This window comes from Pelobates fuscus, chromosome 1, assembly GCF_036172605.1.
Source record: "Pelobates fuscus isolate aPelFus1 chromosome 1, aPelFus1.pri, whole genome shotgun sequence".
NCBI lineage: Eukaryota > Metazoa > Chordata > Amphibia > Anura > Pelobatidae > Pelobates > Pelobates fuscus.
In genome coordinates, this window is record NC_086317.1 from 29,531,034 (window position 1) to 29,538,393 (window position 7,360).

At 41.7% G+C, this 7,360-nt stretch overlaps 1 protein-coding gene across 1 annotated transcript in view; it reads right to left on the minus strand.

Moving 5' to 3' along the window:
- The window catches only part of IGSF5 (immunoglobulin superfamily member 5), a 174,044-nt gene extending 169,727 nt beyond the window's left edge, over positions 1-4,317 (minus strand). Inside the window, exon 1 of the mRNA XM_063447119.1 lies at positions 4,076-4,317. The gene's annotated coding sequence lies outside the window, so the exon portion shown is untranslated. The remainder of the gene's footprint in view (positions 1-4,075) is intronic.
- Positions 4,318-7,360: the final 3,043 nt, after the last annotated feature.

The following is a 7,360-nucleotide window of genomic DNA, read 5'->3' on the forward strand; positions in this document are numbered from 1 at the left end:
ATATATATTATCTTTCAAAGAAAAAACTACAAAAGAATAGGACAAAAACCTATCCTAAGAGTTTTAAGAGGGTTACACCCTCTTAAAATCAAATTATAGCGACAAATGGGCTGCTGACAGGGCCGGACTGGCCCACCGGGATACCGGAAAATTTCCCGGTGGGCCATCGGCACCTGGGGCCGGACAGAGATCTGGCTGACTTGCGGCTGCAGGGGGGAGCTGGCTCCTGGCTGTTTTGGTGGCCGGAATTTCCGGTCTCATTAAGCTATGCGCTGGAGAGCAGAGCAAGCACAGCCAGCTCCCCCCTGAGGCCGCCGGAACAGCAAGGAGCCAGCTCCCCCCTGCAGCCGCCGGAACAGCCAGCTCCCCTTGCGGCCACAAGCACATCTGATGGGGCTGTCTGCAAGACTCCTGTCCGGTCGCCCACAGGTAGCTATATTATGTGTGTGTGTGTGTCATGGTCTGTGTCATTATGTGTGTGTCTGTGTCATGGTGTATGTGTCTGTGTCATGGTGTGTGTGTGACTGTCAAGGTGTGTGTGTCTGTCAAGGTGTGTGTGTGTCTGTCATTGTATGTGTGTCTGTCATGGAGTGTGTGTGTCTGTCATCTGTCATGGTATATGTGTGTGTCTGTGTCTGTCATGATGCATGTGTGTGTCTGTGTGTATTTAAAAATAGTGTTTTTACTCACTTTTTAAATTTTTTCCCATGCCATGCTGCAGGGCTGGCATAGATTTTTTTTCAAGGGCTGCTTTGTATCCCCAATCCGGCCCTGGCTGCCGATGCATGTACTTTGTTTTTATTTTCACTTAGTTATCTGATGGTGATATGACTGAGATACTTTGGATACTTTATAGACGCAGTGATCTTTAGTCTAGGGGGGGCTGCCTCGAAGCAGCAGGGGGGTGTTTGAGTATTAGTAACGTGTCGGACCTTTATCCTTCTACTTCAATTGATTTGCTGGCTCTCCCCTCTCGCTCGATGCACTCCTGTTTCCTATACATACATATAAGGGGGGGCTGTCTGTTATCAGTAAAGGGGGTGTCTGGATGATCTTAGGGATCACCGTGGAAAGCATTTCCTCTACCCTCTATCTGCCTTTACCCCCTCCACTAGCAACTGCCTACATATTAAGATTATCTTTTTAATTCTTTTTTTTTTTTTTTGCTTTATGTAGGAGTGCATACATGTTTTAGCTCTGGCTAAGGAGACTCCCTTCCTATTACTCAGATTTTGCGTTTATCATTTATCTACCTCCCCTGTTGAACAAACTACTTATAGGATTATATTCTGCTTCATATGTCTAAACACAGATGTTATGCTGTATATATTTTACCCATAGTGTAAGTCATTTTCTACTTAACCCCTTAAGGACACAACTTCTGGAATAACATGGAATCATGACGGAATATTTCCGTCATGTGTCCTTAAGGGGTAATGTGGTATTATTTAATGTTATTCTTGTAGTCGGTGGTGCCACAGTGCCAGTCTGTAATACAGAATTAGCAGTCAATCCTGTATGTATTACACTCTACCCAAGGACACTATAGCAGTTTGCCACTTTGTATCAAACAAGTCTATTATCTTAGTGTTCCATTTGTAGACTGTGGAGCATATAGTGATAGCCTGTGATACAGAGTTAGCAGTCATTTAATTAATTATCACTGTTTACACACTTTTTTTCACCTCACATTCAGGCTGAACGGGCACCTTTTTTGTCGAGTATGTGCTTACATTGAATTTTATATAGAGGTATTTCCTGAGGGGCTGGTTTCTCTTCCTATGTGTAGGAGTTAACCATCCTCATTAGTCTTTATCATATATGTATCTTTATCTAAAAATTTTGTTTAATTATATGGGACATGCACTGGTTGATACTTTGCATTCCATAACTGAATTTTAAATTAAAATGAAATGGATATATATGTATAATACAATGATTGAACAGTTTACAAAACCAGAGTAAAAGTGTACCTCATAGATAAGATGTTTTAACAAGCTTGACCTCTAGTTAGCCAAGTGATGTAATCAACAGAGCACCTAACGTACCTACAAATGCTTTGGCCTTCCGTAAAGGACCACAAAGTGACCCGGTCCACTTCATCTCAAGATGACATGCTCTTGATGCGTAAAGCATTTCAGAAACGGTTTTTGGGGTCCATAGTGTCCCCAATGAAGATCAGGCTTGAATAGCAGAATGTTCTGACATTGTCAGTACATAAATTCACCCATCAGTATACCCAATCCAAGATCCTCCAATCTACCAGACTTGCATTCACCATTATATTTCCAACCCAAACTCTTGCCTACATCTCTTCTCCATGACATTCCCATTACGAAATCCTTTTCTTCCGCCAATGGACATTTCCAGATTCTCCAGTATTTTAGGCGATCCTTAAAGGGAAACTCCAGTGCAAGGAAAACGATCCGTTTTCCTGGCACTGGAGGGTCCCTCTCCCTCCCACCCCCAAATCCCCTGTTGCTGAAGGGGTGAAAGCCCCTTCAGTCAATTACCTCAGGCAGCAACACCCACGTCGCTGCCTGCTCCTCCCCCGCTGCTCCACCTTCTTCCTCCGTCGGCCGGTGGGCGAGACTGATCCAGCCCACCGGCCGAGGAGACCTAATGCGCATGCGCGGTAATGCCACGCATGCGCATTAGCGCACCCCATAGGAAAGCATTGAAAATGAATTTCAATGCTTCCCTATGGGGAATAGAGCGACGCTGGAGGTCCTCACACGGCGTGATTACGTCCAGCGACGCTCTAGCACAGATAATCTGTGCTAGGGACCAGGAAGTTCCCTCTAGTGGCTGTCTAGTAGACAGCCACTAGGGGAGGACTTAACCCTGCAAGGTAATTATTGCAGTTTATAAAAAAGTGCAATAATTACACTTGCAGGGTTAAGGGTAGTGGGAGTTGGCACCCAGACCACTCCAATGAGCAGAAGTGGTCTGGGTGCCTGGAGTGTCCCTTTAAAATTCACATATTGTGGAAGACATATCAACTAACCTGATCATGCATATATTTAAATTGTTCCACCCCTATCTAAACTCCATATCCCCCTCTACACGTCATATAATGTTTATATGTTGTATATTGTTAGTACACATAACATTCACTATAAGTTCACTGCACTATTACCTTCTGATTAATTGGACCTCACTTTCTTTAGACTGCAAGCTCCATTGAGCAAGACCCTAACCCCATGTTATTCTTAATATTAAACGTGACTTGTTGCAGTTACAATTACGTTCACGTTCTATTCTATGCATGTATGTGTGCAGTATAGGCATCATATAATTACATAAATTATTTTCAGAGTATTATCTTTTTCTTGTCAGAAACAATACAGATTGATACAATGAAAATTAGAATTTGTAATTTAAGAACCAAATGATATACTGTACTGATGGAGGAACGGGTAGGTGTGGTGTCTTGAATTGGACAACAATGCATAGATCCAAGGGGAAGGTAACAGCAAAAGGCAAGGGAGCAGATGTTTGAGCGTGTGTACATTCATGCTGAGCTGTAGCTGTACTGAGGTTTCCCGTAACATCCTCTGTGTCATGCTGTACATTGTATCATGTATACCACATTTACACACTATAAACCCTTTATGTTGTGTGTTTTGTAATTGTGCCTGGTTGTGCTGCTGTTAGAATGTGTACATTCATGCTGAGCTGTAGGTTTACTGAGGTGTCCTCGGTAACATACTCTGAGTGATGTTGTACATTGTATCATGTATACCACATTTAGACAATGAATACAAACCCTTTATGTTGTGTTTTGTTACTGTGCCTGGCTGTGCGGGTGTTACACTTTGTATATGGATATAAACATTTTACATATAATTACATATTATTAGAATAATTATTACAATTATTAGAATAATGGCTCAGACATGGATTTAGAGGACAATAATTGTACAAGCATAATGTTAAATCTCAAATCATCCCTAGATCGTACTTTGTAGATGACAGGATTGTTAATCTAACAGTGATACAGTGTATTCAATAATTAGAACATGTCTATTCTGTCACCAGTAGATATAGCAAAATTAAACTAGGCATGCAGTACCTTTCAAATGTGCTTCACCCCCAGTGTTTTCAGGCAGAGAAAGGAATCCTTGATCCCACTTTGGGATTTGTAGTCATAGAAAAATGAAGACAATAAAAAAACAATAAATGCTTCCCCGTAGAAAATAAATGGTCCAGGATCCCAACTGTAGCTGCTCTGGAGATATAAGGGACATAAGGGATTGTCTTTAAAGTGTCTTTACAAGAAGCCTCTGCCCAGGCAGGGGGAGTGAAAGATTTCCAACCTCCCTGCTAAATGCAAATGGAACAATTACATCTGACACTGTTAATAAATGGAGAGGGGGTTAGGGAGGGGAGGGGGCTTGGGAGGTGTTGCCTATGAGAACTAACCCATTCATTGCTAAAAAGGTGTTTAGTACACTGTACAAGAAGATAATAGGCATGACTCTGCTTGAAATATACATCTCTTATTATTATTATTATTATTATTATTATTATTTGCATTTATATAATGCCAACATATTCCATAGTGCTTTATAATATTATAAGAGGGGAAGATTTAACAATAAATGAGAGAATAAAAACAACTTACAGGAATACTATTTAGTAAAAAGTAAATTAAATATAACCTAATATCTTAAAATAGTTGTAATGCTTCTTTTAAGAAGCTTTCTTTCATTATTTCTTTATTTCATTATTTTTTTCTTTCTTTTTCTCTTTGTTTATTTTTATTTTTACAGTCTCCTTGTCACGATTCAGGGAACCAAACACACTAACACACACACAGAACAGGTGCAGTACCGGACCTTAGAGTGTCCGGGCTAAGCACACAAAGAATAGTCTGGAGACAAGCCGAGTAAGGGGAACCAGAAGACAGAATAACGAGAGACAAGCCGAGGTCAAAGGGTAGGAGAAAGTCGCAAGGTCGGATAAACAAGCCAGAGAGTACGTAACCAGAAACACAAGTTCAGTAGCAATACTAGAAAGCAAATACCACAACAGGGCAGAGAGGGACAGGAAAGGTAAGTATTTAAACCCATAGATTAATTCTGATTGGATAATTTCCAATCAGAATTAACAATCACACGTGGGAGATATCTATACCTTTAACACTGTGCCTTTAACGCCGGGTCAGGTGGCTGACCCCGGCATTTACAAAAATGGGCGGTCTCCCAGCGTGCAGCGTCATGCATGCTTCCGCTGGGGGACGAAGAGGAAGACGCGGGCGGCATCCGAGGCTGGGAGGATGCCGCCCGCCAAGCGTACGCCGGGAAGGGGACCGCGGACGGCTGGAGTGGACTGCAGCCTCCCCTCGCAGCCGCCCGCGGGATCCTGATACTCCTCCATACAACGTACCAGTATTCGGAAATAAAGTTAGAAACGAGCCACATGTAGCCGAGTTTGTGAGTGTGTATTCTTCACTTTAATTTTTTTTATACATATGTTATCAATGTAGCAAATTACACGATAATCCAGTTCAGTACCAACATTGTAAATAAAGGGTAGAAATAGGAACATTAAAGGATATTTATCAAAACAAAAAAAAGGAGCATAAATGGAAGTTAATAGTTTCTTGATTCAAGGATGAGTCTGACTGTCATTTTGGGGTCAAGAAGGAATTTTTTCCTACTTTGTTGCAAAAGTGCTTCAGACTAGGTTTTTAAGTCTCTTTTCAGCTATGTAGCTTTCCTGTTAAATAGATCCAATCACCATGGAAAGCAATAGAATGTCTCTGAACATTTTGCACTTTCCCCCCCTAAATAGCATCAGTCTTGCCTTGATAAATCTCCCCTATATTTTCACGTCTCTGCCGCTTTGTATGCTCTGTCAGTTCAAAGACGCCACATGGACAGTTACAAAATAAAGAAGCATGCAATTCTACATGTAATTGTATTATTCATAAATACATATTCATAGGAATAAGTAAATATCATTATATTAAAGGAACAATCCAAGCACCATAACTACTATAGCTTGCTGCAGTGGTTATGGTGCAGGGAGTGCCATGACCTCCTATATTACAAGGATCAAACCAATGTTTTTAATGCAGGCCAAGTCATGTTTCTCAAAATTACTAAATATCAGATCCCCAAAGTTAGTAGTGAAGAAAGGGAGTGGAGCCTAGCAGTGGCGTATCTAGGGAGGGCATAGCATGACACATTCCCTGTCCACCACTTGAAGTTCACAGCAAGATCACTCCATTGAACCAGCAGGGACCATATCCTTCATTGAAAACCAAGCAGAGCATGACCACACACATTTAATACAGCCACCACACAACACATCCAGCCAGCACATACCACACACACACACACACACACATTACATGCAGCCAGTTTACCCCACACACATCACATATAGGAAGCATACTCACCACATCATATAACTGCACACACGACACACATTGCATACAGCCAGCACATACCACACACATGACACACATTACATACAGCCAGCACATACCACACACACACACACACACACACACACGACACACATTACATACATCCAGCACATACCATACACACACATTACATACAGGAAGCATACTCACCACATCATATAACAGCACACACGACACACATTACATACAGCCAGCACATACCACACACACACACACACACACATTACATACATCCAGCACATACCATACGCACACATTACATACAGGAAGCATTCTCACCACATCATATAACTGTACACATGACACACATTACATACAGCCAGCACATACCACACACATACACACACACACATTACATACATCCAGCACATACCATACGCACACATTACATACATGAAGCATTCTCACACATCATATAACAGCACACACGACACACATTGCATACAGTCAGCACATACCACACACACACACACACACATTACATACATCCAGCACATACCATACGCACACATTACATACAGAGAGCATTCTCACCACATCATATAACTGCACACATGACACACATTGCATACAGTCAGCACATACCACACACACACACACACACACACACACACATTACATACATCCAGCACATACCATACACACACATTACATAAAGGAAGCATACTCACCACATCATATAACAGCACACACAACACACATTGCATACAGCCAGCACATACCACACACACACACACACACACACACACATTACATACATCCAGCACATACCATACACACACATTACATACAGGGAGCATTCTCACCACATCATATAACTGCCCACATGACACACATTGCATACAGTCAGCACATACCACACACACACACGCACACACATTACATACATCCAGCACATACCATACACACACATTACATAAA